The sequence below is a fragment of the Molossus molossus genome, unplaced genomic scaffold (genome assembly GCF_014108415.1).
Source record: "Molossus molossus isolate mMolMol1 unplaced genomic scaffold, mMolMol1.p scaffold_m16_p_15, whole genome shotgun sequence".
In the NCBI taxonomy this organism is placed as follows: domain Eukaryota; kingdom Metazoa; phylum Chordata; class Mammalia; order Chiroptera; family Molossidae; genus Molossus; species Molossus molossus.
In genome coordinates, this window is record NW_023425350.1 from 34,100,591 (window position 1) to 34,125,222 (window position 24,632).

Below are 24,632 nucleotides of genomic sequence, written 5' to 3' on the forward strand. Positions count from 1 at the left end.
CCATCGATTTCTTGATGTTAAATTTGTATCCTGCTACTTTGCCAAATTTATTTATTACATCTAGTAGATTTTTGATGGAGTCTTTAGGGTTTTCTATGTATAATATCATGTCATCTACAAATAATGACAGTTTCACTTCCTCCTTTACAGTTTGGATCCTCTTTATTTTTTCTTCATGTCTAATTGCTGTGACTAAGACTTTCAGTATTATGTTAAATAAGAGTGGTAAAGTGGGCATACCTGTCTTTTTCCTGTTCTTAAGCAGAATGCTTTTAGTTTTTGCCCATTGAGTATAATGTTGGCTGCAGGTTTTTCATATATGGCCTTTATTATGTTGAGATATGATATCTCTATTCCCACATTGCTGAATTTTTATCAGAAATGGGTGCTGGATTTTGTCAAATGCTTTTTCAGCATCTATTGATATGATCATATGGTTTTTATCTTTCATTTTGTTTATGTGGTGTATCACATTTATTGATTTGTGAATATTGTACCATCCTTGCATGCCTGGGATGAATCCCACTTGGTCATGATAAATCATTTTTTTGATGCATTACTGGATCTGATTTGCTAATATTTTGTTAAGAATTTTGGTGGCTATGTTCATATGGGATATTGGCCTGTAGTTTTCTTTCTTTGTAGTGTTTTTATCTGGTTTTGGAGTTAGGATTATGCTAGCCTTATAAAATGAGTTTGAAAGTGTTCCATCTTCTTGGATTTTTTGGAATAGTTTGAGGAGAACGGGTATTAGTTCTTCTTTGAATGTTCGGTAAAACTCTTCAATGAAGCCATCGGGGCTGGGCTTTTGTTTGCTGGGAGTTTCTTAATTACATCTTCAATTTCCTTTGTTGTTATTAGTCTGTTCAAGTTTTCTATCTCTTCCTGGTTCAGTTTTGGAAGGCTGGGTGTTTGTAGAAATTTTTCCATTTCTCCTAGATTGTCCAATTTGTTGGTGTATAATTGTTCATAGTATGTTTTGATGATCCTTTGTCAGTTGTTACTTCTCCTCTTTCTTTTCCGAATTTTTTACTTGGTTTCTCTCTTTTTGTTTCTTGGTGAGTCTGGCTATAGGTCCATCTATCTTGTCTATCTTTTCAAAGAACAAGCATTTTGTTTCAATTGATGTTTTTAATTGTTTTTTTAGTCTCTATGTCATTTATTTCTGCTCTGACCTTTACTATTTTCTCTCTCCTACTAGCTCTGGGTTTTTCTTTTTGTTTACTTTCTAGTTCTTTAAGTTGTAGGGTTATAAAGTCAATTAGGAATTTTTCTTGTTTCTTGAGGTAGGTCTGTAGTGCTATGAATTTCCCTCTCAGGACTGCTTTCAATGTGTCCCATAGATTTTGTGTTGTTGTGTGTTCAGTTTTATTGGTTTCCAGGAAGTTTTTAATGTCTTCTTTGATCTCGTTAGTAACCCATTTGTTGTTTAATAACATGCTATTTAGCCTTCAAGTGTTTGGATGTTTTTGTGTGTTTTTATTGTAATTGAGTTCTAGTTTTATGCCACTGTGATCTGAGAAGATGCTTGATATAATTTCAATCTTCTTAAATTTGTAGAGACTTGCTTTGTGTCATAATATATGGTCTATCTTTAAGAATGACCCATGTGCACTTGAGAAGAATATTCTGCAGCTTTGGGGTGAAAGGTTCTGTAACTATCAATGAAGTCCAACTTATCTAGTCCTTCTTGTAAGGACTCTATGTCCTTGTTAATTTTTTGTCTAGAAGATCTATCCAGTGGTGTCAGTGGTGTATTACAGTCACCCACTCTGATCGTGTTGCTATTGATCTCTCTCTTGAAGTCCTCCAGAAGTTTTTAAATATATTTTGGTGCTCCTGTATTTGGTGGGTATATGTTTACCAGGGTCATATCCTCTTGTTGGATTGATCCTTTTAATATTATGTAGTGACCTTCTCTGTCTCTTATTATGGCCCTTGTTTTGAAGTCTATCTTGTCAGATATGGGTATTGCTATACTAGCTTTTTTTTCCATTTCCATTTGCTTGGAAAAATGTTTTCCATCCCTTCACTTTCATCCTGTGTGAGTCTTTTGTTGTGAGGTAGGTCATGTTTCATATCTAATCAGCTACCCTAGGTCTTTTGATTGGAGCATTTAAGCCATTTACATTTAAGGTAATTATCGATAGATAGTTATTAGTTGCCATTTTAATTTTATGCCTGTGTTCTCCTCTCTCTCTCTCTCTCCCTCTCCCTCTCCCTCTCTCTCTCTCTCTCTCTCTCTCTCTCTGTGTGTGTGTGTGTGTGTGTGTGTGTGTTTCTTCTTCTTCCAACAGTCTCTTTAGCATTTCTTGAAATGCTGATTTGGTGGTGGTAAATTCTTGTAAGGACTCTATGTCCTTGTTAATTTTTTGTCTAGAAGATCTATCCAGTGGTGTCAGTGGTGTATTACAGTCACCCACTCTGATCGTGTTGCTATTGATCTCTCTCTTGAAGTCCTCCAGAAGTTTTTAAATATATTTAGCTTTTTTTTTTTTTTTTCCATGAAGCACTTTATTTCTCCTTCAATTTTGAATGATAGCCTTGCTGGATAGAGTAGTCTTGGATTCAGACCCTTACCTTGCATTACTTTGTACACTTCATCACTCCCTTTTGGCCTGCAGTGTTTCTATTGAGAAACCAGCTAACAGTTTAATGGGAGCTCCCGTGTAGGTAACTTTCTGTCTCTGTCTTGCTTCCTTTAAGATTTTTTTTTTGTCTTTAATGTTTGCCATTTTTATTATGATGTGTCTAGCTGTGGGTCTTCTGGGGTTCATCTTGCTTGGGACTCTCTGTGTTTCCTGGACTTGTGTGACTTTTTCCTTCACCAATTTAGGAAGTTTTCTGTCATTATTTCTTTAAACAGGTTCTCTGTTTCTCTGATTCTTCTCCTTCTGGTATCCCTATAATGCAAATGTTGTTATGTTTTGTATTGTCCCACTGCTCCCTTAAACTCTCCTCTTGCTTTTCAAATTTTTTTTCCATTCGTTGCTCTGTTTGAGTGTTTTTCTCTACCTTGTCTTCTAAGTCACTGATTCAGTCTTCAGTACCTTCTAATCTACTATTGAACCCTTGTAAGATATTTTTAAGAACAGCTATGTCATTCTTTATTTCCTCTTGATTTTTATGCATAGCTTCTACCTTTTTATCCATAGATTCTACCTCTTTTTTAAAGTAGTTTCCAGTGAGTTCTTCATAATTCTTATTAAGTTGCTTGTAGTTCTCACCAAATTGTTTGAGCACCCTTAAAATCATTGCTTTGAATTCTTTATCTGACAAGTTGCTGTCTTTTATTTTCTATACTTCCTTTTCTGGTGATTCCTATTTTTCTTTCCTTTGGGTGTTGTTTCTTTGTCTCCCCATTTTTGCCATCTGGTAGTTCTAGACGTGGTGAGGAATGTTTGGATGTGAAGGCAGCTCACTGTATATCCAATAAGGCTACTGTGCCTCCCAGACTATTTTGTTGCATGTCACCTCTTGCCTGCTGTGAATCCTGGAAGTTTGACTACTAGGCGCTGGTATTGGTGTGTCCTGGTAGGTGCTGCTGCTAGATCACGTGGCCCCCTCTGGAGCTGTGTTCTCAGCTGGTCGCTGGTGCCACCTGTAGCCGTATAGCTCCGGCCCTGCTGGAGCCACACTCCCTGCTTGCACAATGGGCAGCTGTGTTGCACAGGCCTCACTGGAACCCTGGCTCCCTGTGGATCTTGTGGGCAGCTGGGTTGCATAGGCCCTGTTGGAGCTCCCACTTCCCACTGATACTCTGGGGAGCTGGATTGCACAGTCCGTTCTGCAGACCCAGCTCCACACCTATCTTGTGGGCAGCTGGGTTTCACAGGCCTCTCTGGTGCCCCAGCTCCCCGCAGGTCCTGTGGGAAGCTGGAAGGCACCAGTCCCTCCTGAGCCCCAGCTCCCCACAGCTCTTATGGGCTGCTGGTTTGCACAGGTTTGTCTGGTGCCTCAACTCCTCACCCCTCTTGTGGGTTGCTGTGTTGCCCAGGCCCCTGTGGAGCCCCAGGTCTCACCGCTGGTGGCTGGGGAGTGCTGCTGCCCAGTGGGGCTCAGCTCCTGATCAGTCTTTGCTGTAGTTATTGGGTATGGGTCTCAGCTGCTGGTCTGTGCTTCTGTTGCCTGGGGATGGATGTCTGCTCTGCAGCCTCTGTTGCTGGGGGTATATCTCGACTCTGATCGGGCTGCTACTGTGGGGGATGGTGCTGGGCTCCCAGCCGTTTGCAGTGTCTGCAGCAGGCACCTTGACAGCTCCACTACTGTGCACTGGTCTGTGTTGACACAGGGTATCCACTGGTCCGATGGTGCCAGGTGCACTGGTGGGCTCAGGTGCTGGACCCTAGCCATTCCCACTGCCTCCTCCCAGGAAAGACCTGGGATCTTCCAAAATGGTGGAACCTCCCTGTAGCGCAAGGAGAAGTGCCCTGAAGAGCCGCTTACCAAGGTAGCTGGCTGCTCCCTGTTCACAGCACAGAAACCTTCTGCTCCACAGCTCTGCACTGCATGAGTTTGGTCATCCATCTTCATGTCCACTCACACTCTCTCACACACTAGTTCACTCTCTCACATACTACCCTCCCTCCAGTTCTGCCCGCCGCCCAGACTTCTTCCTCTTATGTTGAAGAGGTAGTTACAAGAGTTACTTTATAGAATGGCCAATGTCATTTGCAGAGGCCAGAGAAAACTCTAGAAATATAATTTTAGTACAGAACTTCTTCCATCTCTGTTATCTCAAGGATGGGATAAGAGAATCCTCTGGCAAATGACAAGCTTGCTTTTAGCCAACTTAGGGAAAAATAATAAACGTATGCCCTTAAATTTACTAGGCTATTTGATTAGCTCTTTACAAACATTATCAAATTTGACATTCACAACAACTCTGTGAGGTAGATATTGTTTCCCCCAGAATATAGATAAGAAGGCATTAAAGGAGTCAGGTGATAAGCCCAAGGCTTATAGGTGGTGGAGCTAAGATTTTAAAAGCCAGGTGCAAAGCCTGTGTTGTTTAGGAAAAAAAAAAAAAAAAAAAGTGCTTATCTTTATTAAAGTTATATATGAAAATATTTTGAAGAGTTATTATACAAGGCTTGTTACCAAAAATAGCAGTCTTCTGCTCTTATCACTTCTACTTTCATCTCCCAAAGATAACTGCTTCCGATTATTTTATCAGTTTAGTTGCCTCCACAGCTCCATACAACATATGTATATGACTCTTCCTTAATTTTCCAGTTTTATTATTTATATATTGACTTCTTCTTTTGGAAGGTGAAGATTTAACTCTCTCTGCACCTTACCTCACTTATTTTTAAAAATTCCTTTTTTTTATCTTGTCATTTTGCACATTTTGGGGGATAATTTCTTTAACCTTTTCTTCTAGCTTTTCTATTACATTTTTAAATGCATACTGTCATAGTTTTAATTTACAGATTTTTTTCATCTAAATGTTACTTTTGCATAGCATAGTGTTCTCTATTCTCCAAGGATGTAAATGATATATTTGTATTTTATTATTTTTGCCCCAAAGTTGCTTTTCTCTGTTTTGGTTTCTGCTCTTCAAGTTTATGGGAATCACCAATGTTGTGGGTTAGGCCTTTTCTCTAGAGCTGGTCATATCTCTACAAGTAATAGCATTTTTAGGACTTGGTGATTAAAGAGAGAGCTCTTGCTTATTGTTGTTGGTTGTGCGTGTATCAAGATTCTACATGTAGGCTTTTATATTTTCTCTTTTCTCTATTGTTTTTTTTTTTTTTTGGTTTGACATTCCTATTTTACCAGTGCTTTCTGTTCTCCAAACAGAGACACTGTCCCCCCCCCCCCCCCGCCCTGGAGAATAAATCTCTAGTCTTCTTCTTCTATTAAAAATTTTTTTTTTTGTTTATTGATTTTAGAGAGAGAGGAAGGGAGAGGGAGGGAGAGATAGAAACATTGATTAGAGAGAACATCGATTGGCAGCCTCCTGCATGCTCCCCACTGGGGATTTGGCTCTCAACCTGGGCATGTGACCTGACTGGGAATCAAACCAGCGACCTCTTGGTGCATGGGTCAATGCTCAACCACTCAGCCACACTGGCCAGGCTAAATCTCTAGTCTTTTGATGGGATGGAAGCCTTCATTAAATCAGAGAAATGATCTTGGGGTCTAATGGCTCTGTGACACACTTGGAATCGATTCTCCCATTTGAAGCCCTGTACACACCCCTACTCCAAAAGGTAAAAAGTGATGCCCCATTCTAAGCCTTTTGTGGGTTCTGAAGTTGCTTTTCAGCATTCTCTCCTTCATTTAAGGATCGTTTTCTTGGGTTTGCCCTTGTGTGTCCGCTTGCCAGATTTCACAGTGTTGCCATCTTTCCTTGGCTTTATGAGATTATATCTTTTAAATATTGCTTTTCTGTCATCTCCGTAGGTTTGAAAGGGAGCAGAGGTAAACACTTGTGCTCACTCTGCCATCTGCCATCTTCCGCTGGCACCTGAGCCAACTGATGCAGGTGTGTTGTCTTTTCAGGCCCTGCGCAGTTGACATTGGCAGTTTGAATTGTTCATTCCAATGAACAAATAAGAATCTGGGGTAAGAACAACATGAAAGACCCTTCCTTACTCCAGAGCTTCCTAGACTATTAGTGTTAAGTATAGATTTTCAGATACAGCTATCAACACCCACACTTCCTCCCTCACTATCCACCTTCAGAAACAGCTGTAATGCGACCACTTATCTCAGCTTAGCAAAGGCTCATGCAAGGATTGTGGAAATTGCAGCTGAGTGTCATGTAGGCTCTTTAAAGAACAGGACTAGTGACAATACTTTCTAATTGTGTCCCTTCAAGAAGAAAAATCCAATTACCGTTATAAACCCCACCGTTAAAGCAAGACATTCAGGTTTTTCTCTCCTCTGCAGTAATCATGCCATGGACAAGTTACCAGGAATCCTGAAGGCAGATAGGAATAAATCTATTACAGTAATAGGTGGCAGACTGGAAAACCTTTAGTTCTCTTGAATCTGTACTTTTGCTTGAGCTGATCAGTGGTTTGATAACTACTCACTAAGTACTAGCTTCAGGCTAGGCAGAGTGTGATGCTCCTGGTTTTGGAACTAAAAAGAGATGTGGGGTAGCACCTACCACAGTGCTTGGAACATCTTTGCCTTCAGTAAATATCTATTAAAGGGGAAATATGGGCATTGCTGGCAAATAGCAGATTCTCTAGATAGCAAGGTAAAGGCAAAACGTGAGAGTATAGAAGAAACAAAACTTCAGGTAAGTTCGACAGCTAGAGTAATAATCAGGTAAAAGTTCATTACTAACCCACCTCCCTGCCCACGTGTGCCTGAAAAACTTGACCAAGTTGAGAAGTAAGTAACGGCATGATACAATCTTATGTACAATAGTCAAGGCACCGAATATCATCCGGGGTGACTAGGGATATAAGGACTGCATATTTGGGATCCAAAGTAATTTTGTGAATGATCAAGAAAAACATTTGGATCCTAAAGCATTCATGTCTCACTGACACATTTTTAGTTCTGTTTCTCCATGAGATGAGAATATAAATCGGCACATTGTATATAAGAAATTTTTGAATAAACTGTTTTGACTAGATGATCTAAATTGTTCAGTCAAAATCCCACTCTTATAACAGGTTTGAGTGACATTTAAAAATCCGGCATCCCTTAGTTTCCTGTGTGATGAAGTTGATGTATTCATCTAGTTATCTTGTTTTCACATGAATACCGTGGTAATCTGGGGCTCAACGTACAAAGTGAATGAATGTAAAGCACTTGAGGAATTTGTACCAAGTATCCTCTCATGATAATTTTAGTCTTGAACAATATATGCTGTCACTCCGAGAGAAAAGTTTAAACTGTTTTAATCTGTGTGGCAGATATTGTTCAATGGCCCCTTTCATTGGGCTGCAGGGAGGCCTGTCCATAGGAGGCCTTTGGGGAATATTGGAAGGAAGGCGGGCATTCGGGGCCTCCTGCTTCTGCCGCATCTTAGGCAGAAGCAGCGGCAGTGCTAGCCCTCGGGTCAGGGCTCTGGTTTGGCACCTTCAGTGGCACTAGAAGCCAAGTGTTGTCCTTTAGGTTCCTGCCACGGCACCAGCAGTTTCGTGCTCCCTGGTCAATATCACCCTCCCTCTTTTGCTCCTGGGGAACTTCCAACTGTTTTCGAACAAATTTCTTGCATTAAATCTCTCTCTCCATAGGCTATATTGAGTGGTTTCTGTTTACCTCCCTGGGCGCTGGCGGATGAAGAACAACATTTTAAAAAAGTGAAAGCAGAGTTTTTTATACTTTTTGGTAAAGTGTTTTATAATTTCTGGATGCTGGTCTGATGTTTTGGTGTCTCTACCTCGTGGCTTTCTGAGGAAATTGATTTAGTCTTATTTGGAGGTCTTATGTGTAACTACATAGATATTATTTTCATGTAATCAAATAGTCTTCAATGTTATTTTACATTATGTAAGTATACTACACGTAATCTACCCCTCCATTGCATGTTATCTATTTAAATGTTCTTGAATTAGTTATGTGTTATAGCATAACAAAATACCCCAAGACCTACTGGTTTGAAATAACATGTATTAGCTCATGGTTTCTGTAGGTCAGGGATCTGATGTGGCTTAGCTGAGATCGATATCTCAGGGTCTCAAGACCGTAGTCAAGGTAGTGGCAGGTGTTCTGGTCTCATCTGATGGCTCAACCAGTGGAGGGTCTGCTTCCAACGTGTGGTTGTTGACAGGATTCAGTTCCTCATGGGCTGTTGAGCCGAAGGCCCAAATTCCTTGCTGCTTGTTACCTGGAAGCTGCCCTCAGTGTCTTGCCCTGGTGTTCCTCAGTAAGAGTGCTCACAGCATAGGATGGTGTCTGACTTCATCACAGAAAGCAGGAGAGAAGAGGGATAGAGGAGAAATGAGAGAGAGAGAGAGAGAGAGAGAGAGAGAGAGAGAGAGAGAGAGAGAAATAGAGACAGAGACAGACAGAGAGAGACATTTATAATCTAACCTTGGAAAGGACATCCCACCACATTTTTCATATTCTATTTATTGGCCAAAGCAATCACGCTCCCAGGCCCACACACGAGGGCAGAGACTACAGGAGCTTGTGAAAACCAGGATGGGGAATCATTTATAGCCATTTCAGAAAGTGTCAACCACATTTCTTTCCTAAAGAAACAGTGCATTTCTTGATTTCTGCTTCAGTGCTGAGCATATTGATGAAAGTTGGGCTTGGTAGTATAGACAGCCTAATTATTTAGTTTTAGTGACTATACTTATAAACTTATAAGCAGTAGTGACAGGCAGATGAATAAATTAACCGACCTCCTTTTTCACCCCGGAGTATACATTTATTTCTTGAGACTCCAATTAATACGTTGATATTTTTTTATTTGTAGATTGTGTAAAATCACCAAATGAATCACCTTAGCTATTACTGGTTGACCTGAGAGATTTTCTTTAGTTGCAGAGAGAGCTTGGGGATCTGCAAGTCAACCCCCATGCTGGAATCATTCTGTAATGGCCACAGAAATGGAAAACGTACGACCCGCACACTTTCAGATAAAACGATCCCCGGTGCCAGGGGGTGTGGAGATGTCTGCTTTTAATGGGGTCTTTCAAAATTGCATCATGCTCGCACTTCAGTCTCTTCTTTAAATCCTGATAAATAGCAAAGTACTCTCTTTGGATAGGGACAGGTTTCCGCTGTTAAAGACGTTCATATGGCAACCCCGTGCCATCTCTCACAAGTCCTGCCGATGCTTTTATCATCTCAAATCTCAAAAAGGGCTTAAAGTGGTTTCGTTAAAACCCTCTCTGTGAAAAGTCAAAATCCTCCAATAAGTCAGAATGAGATGCCGCTATATAAAGACACAGCAGTTACATCATTATCCAGGTAGGAAATGCACGGGCTATGCCAAACCATATTACATTTGAAGAAGAAAGTTTTTATAAATCTTAGCCATCAGAGCTATCTGCACACAACTTTCAGTGTGCACATTTAAATATTTGGTACAAGGCTTTGTCTCGCATGAAGGCAGAGGCAGCGTTACCTACCTGGTGAGATAGGAAGAGCAATAGCAAAACAATGGATGAACGGCTTCCAGTTTGACTAGATGCCTGCTGTTCTATTATTTAAGTCACTCCTATGGATGAATTATTACCCCCTTTCCAAATGCAAATGCCTTTGGAAAGAAAACCATGTAAGAAATTTTCAGAACCCGGTATATTTAGGTAAATTAATCAAATTCCTTCCTTGGGACTGTTGCTAAATGGCAGAAGGTGTTGCAAAGGAGAGAGGACCACAGGGCAGCTAGGTCATTGGGGAACAGATGGAACCCTGGGGAAGGATGAGAAAGCCCCATGAACAGGCACTGATTTGTGTGCTAGGTTCTGTGTCATGGATGGCACGCTCATTGTGTAGGCTGATGCCCACTCTCCCTCGCAGGGCTGGGAGCGGCAGAGCTGAGGTTCGGGCTCGGCTGTGTCTCGCCCTGACGGCAACGCTCTTTTCCTCGCATGTTCTCAGAGTGATTCCAAAAGCTGAGGTGGGAAGCCCCAGGATTGAATTGGCAATTTATTTTCTTTTATCCTCACCCGAGGACATTTTTCCATTTTTTGTTCAGGTAGAGTGGGAGGGAGAGATAGGAACAGAGACAGAGAAACATCGATGTGAAAGGGACACATGGAGTGGCTGCCACCCGTACGACCTACCAGGGCCGGGGACAAACTGCAACCGAGGTACGCGCCCTTAGCGGGAACCGAACCCGGGTCTCTTAGGACCGCAGGCTGACGCTCTAACCGCTGAGCCAAATTGGCCAGGGCGGCAATTGATTTTCTTACACATGTATATGGTGAAAGAGAGACTGAGAGAGCCATGCGACACTAGAAATGAAACCTGTTAATGTCTTTAGAGAGATCATGTTTGGATCAATTTCTTTTTCCCAAGGAACTGGTTTGTTTGGTTATCTTAGAATGTCTGTCTTGCATGCTCCAGGCCACTTGGCATAATGGCTTCCGGGAACTGCGGGAGCTGCTCTGCTTGCTGCTCCCCTCCTCTCTGCGTAGGTTAGGCTTCACCATATCCTCAGAGGCAGAAGTAAACAATTGACGTTCGTATTAATAACCCTGAAACATCAAGGAAATGTCAAATTGTGTTCAGTGGCCTATATCTAAGGAGACAAAAATATGCATCCTGTATTTCAGAAAGATTGTAGTATGTTTATTTTTCTAACTATTGGTGCCTTGAATCCATTAATGTCAACTCATTCCTTGACAAGTTACTTAATTTTTAAAAATGCCTCAGAGGTGTTTGGCAGGGTTCTTGTCCTCGAGGATGTCTACTCTTGTTCATTCAACAGATATTCATTAAGCACCCACTGCATGCCGGGCAGAGGTCTAGAGGCGAGAGATAAAGCAGTGAACAAAATCACGCAGAACAAGAAGACAAAAAGACATTTCAAAAAGGCAAGATGTAGTATGCAGACTCCCACGGTTACAGAAAAGACTAGACAGAACACCGGAGGAAGCGAAGAGGCTCCTTTATTTACGCATTTGGACCCTGAGGAGGCAGTCTCCACATTCTGGGCCCTGAGTTGTAGGGCGTGCCTAGCTTTATAGCAGCTGGGCGGGGCATTTTTGGTGTGGAAGTGGTAAGCAATTTACAGAAGCAGGAAGCGAAAGGGGTCATGTCATGTCTAAGATGGTGGCTCAATTAAAATGGTGGGTCACTTCCTCTATCATTCCCCCCTTTTGATGCTATTAGCTGCCATTGCTGCCACTTGCATCATGCTACAGATCTCTATAATCTGGGTCTTCAGACCTTTGTAGGAGCTGATATCTGTACTGATACTGTTGGAGGGCCAGTATTTTGGCCGTGGCCCATCTGGTTACAGGTATCCAATGATCCCTCCCAATTTCCCTGTCATGTATAATTTATTGTCCCAGACACATGTGGGGGGCCCAGCCTGGTCGCTCTCTGGGAGATAGTGGTGTAGGCATTCGGTGGGCACAGCAGTGGCATATGTGAAGGGCAATGATGCAGGGAATCTATAGCTTGCTACTCCTTCTGCAAGTCGTATCCTTTCTGCAGGCTTGCTACATTTACATACAGGGGCTTGAATTGGGGCAGGGTCTGCTAAGCAAAGCATACTAAGTATCCAAAGCACAGACAAGCCCAAGATATGTTCCCTTGAGAACCAGTCGCTCCTAGGTATTCCATTCTGTTGGGGCTACAGCCATCAGTCCAACTCCTAAGATTACAGCAAAACTTCCCTCTGCAATCAGGTACCATCCTGGGCAATCGTCCTTTCCTCTGAGCCTCCGTCAATGCCTGGTTTCCTTTTCAGCTTCAGGGTCGGCAACCATAGCAGCTGGTCCTCTGGGTCCCTGTCCATCCTCCTGGAATCCGCTGGGTCTGTTGCCCTATTGGCTCAGCTGTGATGGATCCAGGGGGTGATTCCTGCAACCTTAAGTGTGGTTGGGGTTGTTAGTATGACAAGGTGGGGTCAGATCCATGTGGGTTGGAGGGGTTCCTTTTTCCAGTCTTTGATCCATACATAGTCCCCAGTTTATGTGAGTGGGCAGGCCCCCCTTGTGGTAAGGTTTCTTGGCCTAATCCGGCCTGATATATCTGGCGAAGTGTTCCCTCCAGCTTCTGGAGGTACTTAGTCTGCCCTGCTTCCCCTATAATCTGAAGCTCTCCTCTAGGTAGGGGTAGTACGGCTGGCGGCCTCCCATAAACTACTCAAATGGTGTATACCCTGTGGCATTAGGGCGTTTCATACCCTGAATAATGCTAAGGGTAACAGGTCTGGCCAGGGCAGGTCAGTTTCCTGATGGAACTTTGCAAGGGTTTCTTTTAGAGTCCGGTTCATGCGTTCTACCTTTCCTGAGCTCTGAGGGAGATAGGCAGTGTGTAGCTTCCAAGTAATTTTTAATTGTGTTGCTAGTTCCTGGAGCACTTTTGCAACAAACGCTGGCCCGTTGTCACTGCCAATGGTCATAGGCAACCCTAAGGGGGGGATAATTTCTCTGAGGAGGGTCTTGACTAACTCTCTGCTTTTTTCTGTCCTGGTGGGGAATGCTTCTACCCATCCAGAGAAAGTACAGACTAATACGAGTAAGTATCTGTATCCCCGGCATGGCCTGATCTCAGTACAATCAATCCGTGGGTCCTCAAAAGGCTGTTGCCCCCTGTGTTGTATTCCGGGAAGCTTTTTCGGGTGACCTGCTGCATTGTTCCGGCACAGGCCAGGCATTGAGCCGCCGTTGCTGCGCATAGTCCAGACATGTTAGGGAAGTAGTGATACCTCCCAAGTAAGGCCTCTAGAGATGTTTTCTCTGGGTGTGTGAGGGCGTGGCATCGCCTGAGGAGATTGCTGGCCTGGCCTGGGGGTGTGCAGAGCCGATCACCCGGCAGTTTCATATGCTGGTGGGTGTTCGGAGGCAGTTTTCTTGTATGGACCATTTCTGTTCCTCTGGGGCGTAGTCTGGCTGATTGAGGTTCAGTTCTAATAGGGTACCTCCTATGGCAGGGGGATTTGTCGGGGCCTCCCTTTCTGTAGATGCTGCCTTTGCTGCCCGATCTGCCCATCTGTTTCCTTGGGCTGTTTCTGTCTCTTCCTTCTGGTGGCCCCTGCAATGCATTACTGCTGCTCCCCGAGGGTCCCAGACTGCTTCTAACAGTTGAAGTATTTCTGCCTTGTTTTTAATTTCTTTCCTCTCGGCTGTTAAGAGTCCTCTTTCTCGGTAGATTGCCCCATGGATATGTATGGTGGCGAAGGCATCCCGAGAGTCTGTAAATATTGACCCTTTTTCCTTCTGCTGTTTCAAGCGCCCTAATTAATGCCCAGAGTTTTGTCCTCTGGGTGGACCAGCCGGCTGGCAGGGGCTGTGCTTCAATTATTTTCTCCTTGTCCACGACAGCGTACCCCGCCATTCATTTCCCCTCAGCCATGTACCTGCTCCCGTGGGTGTAGAGCGTTAAGTCCGGCTTGTCCAGAGGCTGGACCCGCAGGTCTGGTCGGCTGGCAGGCACCTCTTCAGTTGTCTCGAGGCGGTCGTGGTCTGGTTCTCCCAGCTCAGCAGGGAGGAACGTAGCTGGGTTTATTAGCCGGACAGTGCTGACTTTCACTCGGGGATTCTCATGGAGAAGTCCCTGGTGCTGTGTCAGACTCGGTTTGGAGAGCCATTTGTGTCCCTGTCCAGCCAGAAGGCTAGATACCGCGTGGGGAACAAATATGTTGATCTCTTGCCCAAGTGTCAGTTTGTCTGCCTCCTGTAGGAGAGCGACAGCTGCAGCTCTGGCCCTCAGGCAGGGCGGCCAGCCTCTGCTACATCGTCCGGTTGCTTAGACAGGTATGCAACTGGCCTTTGCCATGGTCCCATTGGTTGTATAAGGATCTCTAATGCTATTTTCTCCTTTTCATGCGTGAAGAGGTTGAAAGGCCGACTGGGGTCTGGCAGCCCTAGGGCCGGCGTGTGCCCACGATGATCTTTTATAGCCTGGAAGGCTTCCTCCTGTTCAGCTTTCCAAAGAGGGGTGCTGGGTCTGGACCTTTTAGCACTTGGTAAAGTGGTTTGGCTAACGCTGCATACCCCGGTATCCAGATTCAGCAGAACCTGGCTGCCCCTAGGAACTCTCGAAGACCCCTCTGTGTGGTTGGAGTTGGTAGGGCCATTACGACCTGCCTCCTTTCCTGGCCCAGGACCCATTTCCCTTGGGAAATGAGGAATCCCAGATATTTTCCGTGGGCCTGGCATATCTGTGCTTTCTTCCATGAGGCCCGGTGCCCTGCCTTTGCCAGTAGTTCAAGGAGCTGCAGGTGCCCTCCCAGCACCGGTCCAATGTGGGGGCGGCCAGTAGGAGATCATCTACATATTGTAGCAGCACTGGATTCATTTCTGTATCAGTAAACGGTTTGAAGTCTCTGGCCAGGGCCTCTCCAAAGAGAGTGGGCCAATTTTTAAATCCTTGTGGCAATCTGGTCCAGGTCAGTTGGGCCTTTGTTGCAGTGTGGGGGGCTTCCCATTTGAAAGCAAAGAGTGGTTGGCTCGCCCTCGCAAACTGGAGGCAGAAAAAGGCGTCCTTCAAGTCCAGACAGGTGAACTGGCCGCCTCTGGCGGAGCTGGCTGAGGAGCATGTGTGGGTTCGGCACCACGGGGTGCAGGGTGATTGTGGCCTCGCTCACTGCTCGTAGGTCCTGCACCGGCCTGTGTCCACTCCCATCTGGCTTCTTCACTGGCAGCAAGGGAGTGTCCCAGGGGGACTGGCCTGGGACAAGTACACCTTCCCTCAGATGCTCTGGATGACCTCTGTGATGCCCAGCCTGGCCTTCCTGGGGGTGGGGTACTGGCGGATCTGTTTCAGTCTGGCTCCCGGCTTCAGTTCTATAATTATAGGCAGATGGTTCCCTGCCAATCCTGGTGGGTTGTCGTCTCCCCAGACCTTTGGGCATCTCTTTCAAAGGTGAATCCCCCTTCCCTCTGTGGGCTCCCGTGGGCCTTCCTCCGCTTCCTTATATAGTCAATATTCTTTCCAGGGAACTAAGACTGCTATAAGGTGTGGGGTGCCAACTTGTAAGTGAGCCTCTCCCAATGGGCCAAAGGAGACCTGGGCTCCTAGCTTAGAAAGCAGGTCACATCCCAGGAGCAGAACCGGGCACTCTGGCATGTACAGGAATTTGTGCTTTACCTGGTGGCCGCCGAGTTCTACAGTTCGGGCTTGACAAACTGTTTGGGGCCACTGGGCTCTCCATTGGCACCAATAACAGAGATCTCCCGCCCTGAGGGAGGTACAACCGCGGTTGTTACTACTGAATGTTCTGCCCCAGTATCTACCAAAAGGGGAGGGTTTGGTCCCCTACTGTCATTTGGACCATGGGCTCATGGGGGCCGAGGTGTAGTGAGACGGGTCTCTCCTAGTCCGAGTCTAGGCCCGTCAGACTGAGGATGGTAGGCGCCTGGGTCCCAGGTCCCGACTGCCTATCTGCCTGCCTTTTCTTCTTTCGGTTGGGACACTCTCTTTTCCAGGGTCCCCTTTCTTTGCATTAGGCACATTGGTCTGGTCCCACACTCTAGTGGGTGGGCTTGGCTTTTCCTTCTGGCCACTGGCCTTTCCTGGGTGGCAGGGGCTTTCCTAGCGCGACTGCTGGGAGGGCTGCCTTTCTCTCCATTCTTTTTCGAGCCTCCCGCTCGGTCGCCTTTTCTCTGATATTGTACACCTTGTTGGCAATCTCTGTTAGTCGGCTTATGTTCATTCCGGCAAAGCTCTCAAATCTCTGAAGCTTCTTCCTGATGTCCGAGGCTGATTGGATGATGAACACCGTGTTGACCATTCTCTGGTTGTCTGGCCCTTCAGGATTGAATGGGGAGTATATCTGATAGACCTCACACAGACATTCATAAAAATCCCCAGGGCATTCATCAGGCCGCTGAGTCACACTACCTTTGACATGTTAGTAGGTCATCGGGTCCCCGCCCAGATTCCACGGAGAAGGGCATCCCTGTATCTCTGAAGTGCGGCCCTTCCTTCTTCTGAGTGGTGGTCCCAGTCAGGTTGGGCCTCAGGTGCCGCTGCTCTTGCCCATTGGGCTGGGTCTAAAGTGCCCATGGGCGCCGTGGTCTCCAGATATTGGTGGGCTTCCTGGAGAATGCGCCTTCACTCCCCGGTGTTGAACAGCGTGAGGAGTAGCTGTCAGCAGTCGTACCAGGTGGGACAAGGCGTCTGCATGATGGACTTCATAAGGTCAATCAGGACTTGGGGTTTCTCCGAGTAGGATGGAGCATGGTGCTTCCAGTTTAAGAGGTCAGTGGTGGTGAATGGTTGGTAATAAACGATGGTCCATCCTGGCTGCTTGGTACCATCTGGCCCAATTTGTGGTGGGGCTTGGGTCTCCCTGAGAGGCATCTGGAGTGGTTGCCGTTGCAAGTGCCTCGTCGAGACCGGAGAGGCTGGGGGTGCTTCTGGGGCTGGCGAGACAGATGGTGGTGGAGTGTCAATTTCAGGGGCCCAGGGGACCATCTCAGGTGCATATGGAGGGGTAAGTGGACAGGTGGTTCTTCCTCTGGGTCGCCTTTGAGATTGGGGCGTCGGCATGCCTCCTTAGATTGAGCCACGAGGACGTGGGCAGGGACTGCCTGTGTTTGGCAAGGTGAGGTCTTTTTCTTTGTTCCAGTTACCCCTGCCAATTTCAGCTTCTGCCCAGCACATTGTTGGAGCCACTTTGGCATGTCCTGAGCTAGTTCCTGCCATCTATCTATGTAGATGTACTGGGCTCGGTGTCCTGGCCTCCCTGTTACTATCAGATGTGCTGCCTGTATGATTCCTAGGTTGAGGAATCCCTCAGGGGGCCAGCCTACCCCTAAACTAGGCCATTTGGCTGAACAGAAGGTTTCCAATTGGCTCAGGGTCATGCTCGGATCCTGGCCCCGGAACCGATCAAAATTCTGCAACATGCAGTCGAGTACTGTTGATGGGCCTCCTCCCATGGTTTCTCCTCCTGTAACAATGCAGACAGACAAGGGGTGGGGGTTTTTGTTTTGCCCATCTGGCCGCTCTCTTCACAGGGACTTAGGTGCCTCTTAGCTTTGGCAGGTCAGTACAAACCCCTGACTCGGATCAGGTTCGCAGGGAGGGACTGTATCCTCCAGAACCTGATACTGCCCTGAGCCATATTAGCCGTATGGTCCCGCAGGTTGGGGCCCACTCAGACTCCATAGGTTGGCACCTGTGGAGCCACACAGACATTCACACTCACTCACGCACTGACATTCAAACGAGTTTAAACATTCCCTCCCTTTAGGGCTTGCCCTACCTGGTGGCCAGAAGGCCTGAGAGGTGATCAGTCTCTCCTTCCACCTTGCCAACAGCTGGATGTGGAGCCAGGAACGGGCAGGGACATAAAATGGCCAGGGCACACGCTTCCCTCCATCACAGGGCTCCACGGAGCACCCAGGGGCCACCTCACCGGTGGCAATCACCTGCTCGTGTGAGTCGTTTCTCAGTCAGGGAACCAAAATGTTATGGAAAAGATTCAGACAGGACACCGGAGGAAGCACAGAGGCTCCTTCATTTATGCACACGAACCCAGAGGAGGCAGTCTCCAAATTCTGGACCCGAGTTGTGGGGCATTCTTTAGGCATGAAAGCCATAAGCAACTTACAGAAGCAGGAAGCCAAAGGGGTCATGACTAAGATGGTGGCTCAATTCAAATGGTGATTTACTTCCTCCATCACCACTACTGAAGGATCCCAGGGAGAAGGGAAAACCACCATCGTTGAGGACCTTTGTATTTGGCCATATCGAGGCAGATTTTAATTTCCTGAAGGGTTTTAAACTTACATTTTAAAAACCTGGCTGCTCTTCAAAATACTGCCTGGTCTACACATCCTTCTCCCTAGGGATACCGGCCTGCTACCATTCATTCATTCATTCATTCATTCATTCATTCATTTATTCATTCAACAAATTCTTGAATGCTTGCTGTATGCAGGACAATGGGTTGGGTCTTTTTAAAGTAATGACGAACAAAAGGACAAACCCTGCCCCTCAAGAGGAGATTTATGTCTTGCAAAGTGCTAGAGAGAAAAATGAAGGGTTTGTCGCAAAATATGTATTGAAAGGCCTCTCTTAGGAGATGACATTCATGCTTGAAACCTGACACAGAAGAAAGAGGCTGACAAGCGAAGAAGTGAAAGAAGAGTTCAGGCTCAGCGTCCAGCCTTCAGAGGCCAAAGGAAGGATGAGATTCCCATGTTTAAGAACAGAACCAAGGCCAGAGTGGCAGACACATTGGGGGTGAGGGCGGCAGTCACAGGAGAAGGAAGAGGTGAGTGGGAATCAGATTGCCTTGTGAGCCATGATAAAGAGTTTGGGTTTTATTCTAAATGCAAAGGAAGTCACTGATTGGTTTTAAACATCCAATTTATGTTTATAATGAACATTTTGGCCACTTTGTGGAGAATGGATTTGAGAAGGAAGAGTGATGAAAGACTTTTAGGAGGCTGCTGTTGTAGACATCACAAGCGTTGCACTTGCAACACTAACAGACCATATCAGCAGAGTTAGCACTTTTGCCTTCCCTTTGGCTGAAGCATTTACTTTTCTTGAGGTTTGGAGCTGCTGCATCACCTCAGCAGTGGCGAATGCCTTTCTCTGGGAAATCACTCTGCCTCCGTACACTTTCAAAGCCAGTGTCTAGTTTAATCCACAATGGTTTTTTGTTTTTGTTTTTCCCCTAGCTGATCAATAGCCTCTTCTCCTTTTCCTTTTTCAGTTATTATTATTATTGTTGTTATTGTTTCCCCATTAGTCCTTGATTCCTTCAAGCAGCATTTGTTATTTGATGCCCCATCTACTCTCCCATATTCCAGCTCAAACGAGAGGCTTCTCGTGTTCTCAGTCACTTTAGTCAGAACTTAAATACTGACCACAGTACATGCTATGCACAGAGAAGGAGAAGAAATGGTTCTTATATCGTCATGATGATCACATTATGTTTACCATTTAACAATGTACCCAGGAAAATAGCTAAGTGGTGAGAATTCTTGTAGCCAAGAGAGGATGAAGTAGTGGGTAAAAAAGGTCAGAGGTGGCAGTTGCTTCGGCTGGAGAAGAGTTGGTCTTAAATCAGATTGCAATAATCAGGGACTAATTCCAGAGCCTGTGAGTGGAGCTCATTGTGTCCTACCTTCAGAGTGTCTACCCCAAGAGAGACAGAGAGGAACAAATATCAGTGATACAAACCCAACCCATAGAAGACTGTATCAGATCATCCTGGTATATGTTATCATAGCCTTTTATACTTTATTTTAATAACATGTATAAAATATGCATACATATTATATGACTATATAGTCTATTTGGAATATTATATAGGTATACAATTATTTAATTCATGTCTGTGAGACTATACTTTATAAACACAGCAACTGAGTCTTGTACTCCTAATTTTATCTCTGGCTATTTAAATGATAGTTGCTCAGTACATATCTACCTAATGAATGTTTACATTTGGAATACAATATAAATCTATATTTAAAAATCATTTAGTGATTTATATACTGGGACTGTGTATTAATATTTTACTTTTATAATGGTCTATGTTATAATATACACTAAAAAATACATGTAATTCATAGTGAGAAACTTTGAAAACATTGGTCTAAGGAATTAATTACCCATGAGCATATTTCTATAAACTCCTTTATCATTTGCATTATGGAAAGACTGGCAGGAATTTATAGTTGCATAAAACCCTCTGTGGCTTATCTTTGATAGCTTTTCATAAAAATTACTTTCAGTCCTTTGGTCCAGAAAATCCTAGCCAGGAATGCAGGACTCCCTACAATCTGGTTCTGGTCTACCCTTTACTACTGATACCTAATCTCCTCAGTCTGCTGGCGCCACTATGGACTGGCTACCAGTTTATCTGTTTCAAAACATCCCTCCAACTTTGTCCCTTTTGCCTTCCTAACCCCACTGATTGAATTCTGAGCTGTTACTTTCCCAAGGCTTCACATATATAACCCTATGAGGTGAATATTGTTATACAGATTTTAGCTGAAGAAATTGTGGCTCAGATAAGTGAAGTAACTTGCCTAAGATGACATGGCTAATAAGCAGCAAACCCCAGTCTCTACCCCAAAGCCTGTAATCTCCAACATGATACTGTCACCTGTGTAAGGTTCTACTCAAGTCGTCAAGGCCCAACTTGGATCTTAATTCCTCTATAAAGACTCTGCTGAACACTCTAGTTCAATGAATCATTTACTCTAATAACAAAATTAGCTATTTATTAAATGCCTACTATGTTAGGTTCTTAACTTCTGTTAAGTTCTTTTATATAAATTATCTTATTTAATGCTCTCATTGATCTTATGAAATTAGTATAACATTACATAGGAGAAGCTAGCTTCAGAGTGATAGGGCATCATGTTGAGATCACAGAGCTATAGTATTTCAGAGAAGAGGTTCAAGCTCAGATTGGTCTGGACCTAGAGCCAGAGTTTTTACCCTCAGGTTACAATCCCCCATGTTAGAAATACCACCTGCCCACCAGGCGTATCTGGTTATGGGATAATGTGTGATGTGAATAATTTGAATAAACTCATCCTGCGTAGAAATAATGACAAGGAGTGACCAACACAAGCAACACAGATCCATATTAAAGAGTATAAATTGGGTGGCTGCATTAGTGTCCTATTGCCGCTGTAACTAATACCACCATTTTCGTGGCTTAAAAGAGCAAAAATTTATGATATTACAGTTCTGGAGGTCAGAAGTCCTAAAATCAAGGTGTTGGCGAGGCTGTATTCTTTCTGGAATTTCTAGAAGAGAATCTGTTTCTTTGCCTCTTCTAGTTTTTACAGGCTGCATGCATTCCTTGGCTTATGGTCCATCCAACATCTTCAGTGAGCAGTGTAGCATCTTCCAATCTCTTTCTCTCTGACCCTTATACCTCTCTCTTAAAAGGACCCTTATGATTACAATGGACCTATTGGATATGTCAAAATTATCTCCTTGTCTCAAGATCCTCCATTTTATCACGTTGCAAAGTCCCTCTTGACAAATAAGGTAACACGTTCATGTTTTTGGGATTTGTAGGTGGACATCTTCAGGGGAGAGGGCATTAAGGTGTATAGGGCATTCAGCTATCATGGCTGGGAGAAGGAGTTTAGGACTGCTTGTTTTGATCTATGTGTCTTTTTATTGGAAGGATAGAGAGGGTAATGGTTAATCCAAAAGGGAAAAGCTCTCAAGGTGAGATTTCAGGCACTGCTCGTTGTAGCATTTTTTTCAAAATTCAATAGGTAAATAGTTTTTCATTGTATGAATCTGGAACACCAACCTAGGAATAGAAAATTCCCAAACATCATCTTTGTGAAGCTCTTCAGTCCCACTGGAGTGCTGAGTGGAGGAGACACGACAGAGAGCAGGGCAGGGATGGCCTAGAGTGCCCCTACCTGAAATGGTCACACCTGTTTTCTAGGTGGTGGAGATCTAAGTGCCTGACCTACTTGTCTAAGTGTTTTCTGCAAGTGGACTGAAGGATTGGAGCTAAATCTGTGGTTGCTTCGATCTCGGGCCGCTGCCCATTTCCATTCTGACTCATTAAAATTGAGGAATATGTTTTAAAAGTAATGAAGGGAAGGGAGGTGATATCTAGAAAAGAACAGACTATGGAAAGACCAGCAGCTCAGACTTGGGAGTCAGAGTGGAGAACTTCGGTGCTTCACTTCTCAGTAGGATTCTGCTTTCCATGATCTCCTCTTGGTCACTTTTTCCTCTTCAAGACAATGTCAGAGTCTATGGTGTTGGCGCCTGTGTGGCCGCTTAGGACAGAAAAGGTTGAAGTTGATAGAAGAGCATAGGTAATGCTTTTTCTCTCATCTCAGATTCTAAGTCATGTTGCTTACATGACTTAGAAGTGAAAAGGTTAAAGGGGGAAACAGAGTTGCTGCAATGGCAGGAAATGTTTCAGGTTGTTATGCTGGATTTATCGTGGCATCTGTATTTCCAAGTGAATTTCTTTGAAAGCTGGACTCTAAACTTGGTGTTACTCTTTTCCTCCAAATTCTGCAACACAGGCAAAATGCAGAATGCTGAGTTTATTTTAAACCACTTTATTGAGGTATTATTGACATTAAAAGTTGTATATATTATAATGTTATAACTTGATGAGTTTGGGGATAAGTATTCATTCATGAAACCATGATCACCATCAAGACCATAAACATATTCATCACCTCCCAAAGTTTTCTATTATTATTATTATTTATTATTATAACACTTAACATAAGATCTACCTTCTCAGCAAAATTTAAGTATACAATACAGTATTGCTAACTATAGACACTAAGCTAAAAATAGATATACAGAAATTATTTATTTTATATAACTAAATGCTGATTTTTTTGAGGCTGCTATATCAAACACCCAGAACAAAAATAGAGATGTGACTCTAGTATCTTGCAAATAGAGATGCAAATACATAACAGAAATAGATAGCAGGCAATTGCAGAGTAACATGAAGAAACTAAATCTCTTTAGTGAGATAATTTTAAAGTAGTTAATTTCAACAACCAGAGGTATTCTTTGAGTTGGGTATCTGATTATTGCTTTAAGATTTGGGTATACACATTTCATGAACTGAGTAAGGCAATACTTCTTGAGAAACATTGGCTTAACAAAATGTATTTAAGTCTCAAGATGTTTTATGTTAACTAACACTTTCCACTCTGGAAAAAAGTTGAAGCTATAGCATAAGATTTACCTCACCCTGTACAACCTCTCCCTTGTAGATTCACCTCACCCTGTACAACCTCTCCCTTGTAGATTCACCTCCCTTTTAGAGTCACCTCATTTGAGCTGACACGAACGGGCTCTCCTCCTTGTCCACATGGACATGTGAGAGCTGAGGTGCTCCCCATTGCAAAGGAATTTGCTTTTAAAAGGCCTGAAGTGAATGATGCTTTCTAGTACCTAAAACTACGACAGAATTACCTGTAAAAGTGTAGAAGATACTTGAGGAAAAAAGGGCATTTTTCTCCTGCAAAAAAAACCACAAAAACCCACTGTATTTTACATCCTGATACTTCAATCTCCTTTACCAGAAAAAAGAATCTAAATGCTATTTCGATCTCAGTGTAATATCTAAGTTCTTTTTTCTAATGCCTCAGTCTCTGGAATGCCTGCAAACCTATTAACAGCTGACTTGGGAATGGACTGCTAAAGGTTGATCGGCTCTCATTTCCCAGTGCGAGGGCCAGGGTTGAATCAGCAGCATAACAACCTACAAGCAGTTGCAACATCTGGAACAGTATCAGAGGTGTAAAGGAAACAATTTCTCATGGCCAGGTCTCAGATTAATTCAAACACAAACAAATTCAATCTGATGATAAATTAGCTTTGGCTCTTGCTCTTGTGTTGGAAGCATGAAGTCCCTGCCAGGAAAACTAGTATGGCTGAAAGAGAAAGTTAAAACAGCAATTAGATGGTACTAATATGACTCCAATATAATCTGTCCCCTGGTTTCATGTCTGCCTGCCAGGGCTCTTGGCCACCATCCCAGGGTTTAATTGCATTTTGCAAGTGGTAGTAATACTACACTTGCCACTCTATATCTCTAACTGATTTCAGACACAATCCTCATACCCAATTCAGTAAAAAGGAACTGAAATACCTCTTACAGAAAAATGAACATGTTTTTTAGTTCAAAGACTGGCTCAATTAAGGGAATAGTTGATTATGAGGGAGAAAGAATAAGGGATGAAATAGTTGGACAAATCATGGCCTTGAATTCTGGGATTTTCTTTCAGTAAAGCACCAGAGAAGAATGGCTCATGACAATAATTGAGACATTTCTAGTTTGAAGTTCATATACACTTTATTTATTTATTTAAAAAAATTTTTTTAAATTCTCACTGGAGGACATTTTCCCATTTTTTGTTCAGATAGAGTGGGAGGGAGAGAGAGAAACATCAATGTGAAAGGGACACATCGAGTGGCTGCCACCTGCACGACCCAACCAGGTCCGGGGACAAACTACAACTGAGGTACATGCCCCTCGTGAGAATTCAACCTGGGTCTCTCTGGACTGCAGGCCAACACTCTAACCGCTGAGCCAAACCAGC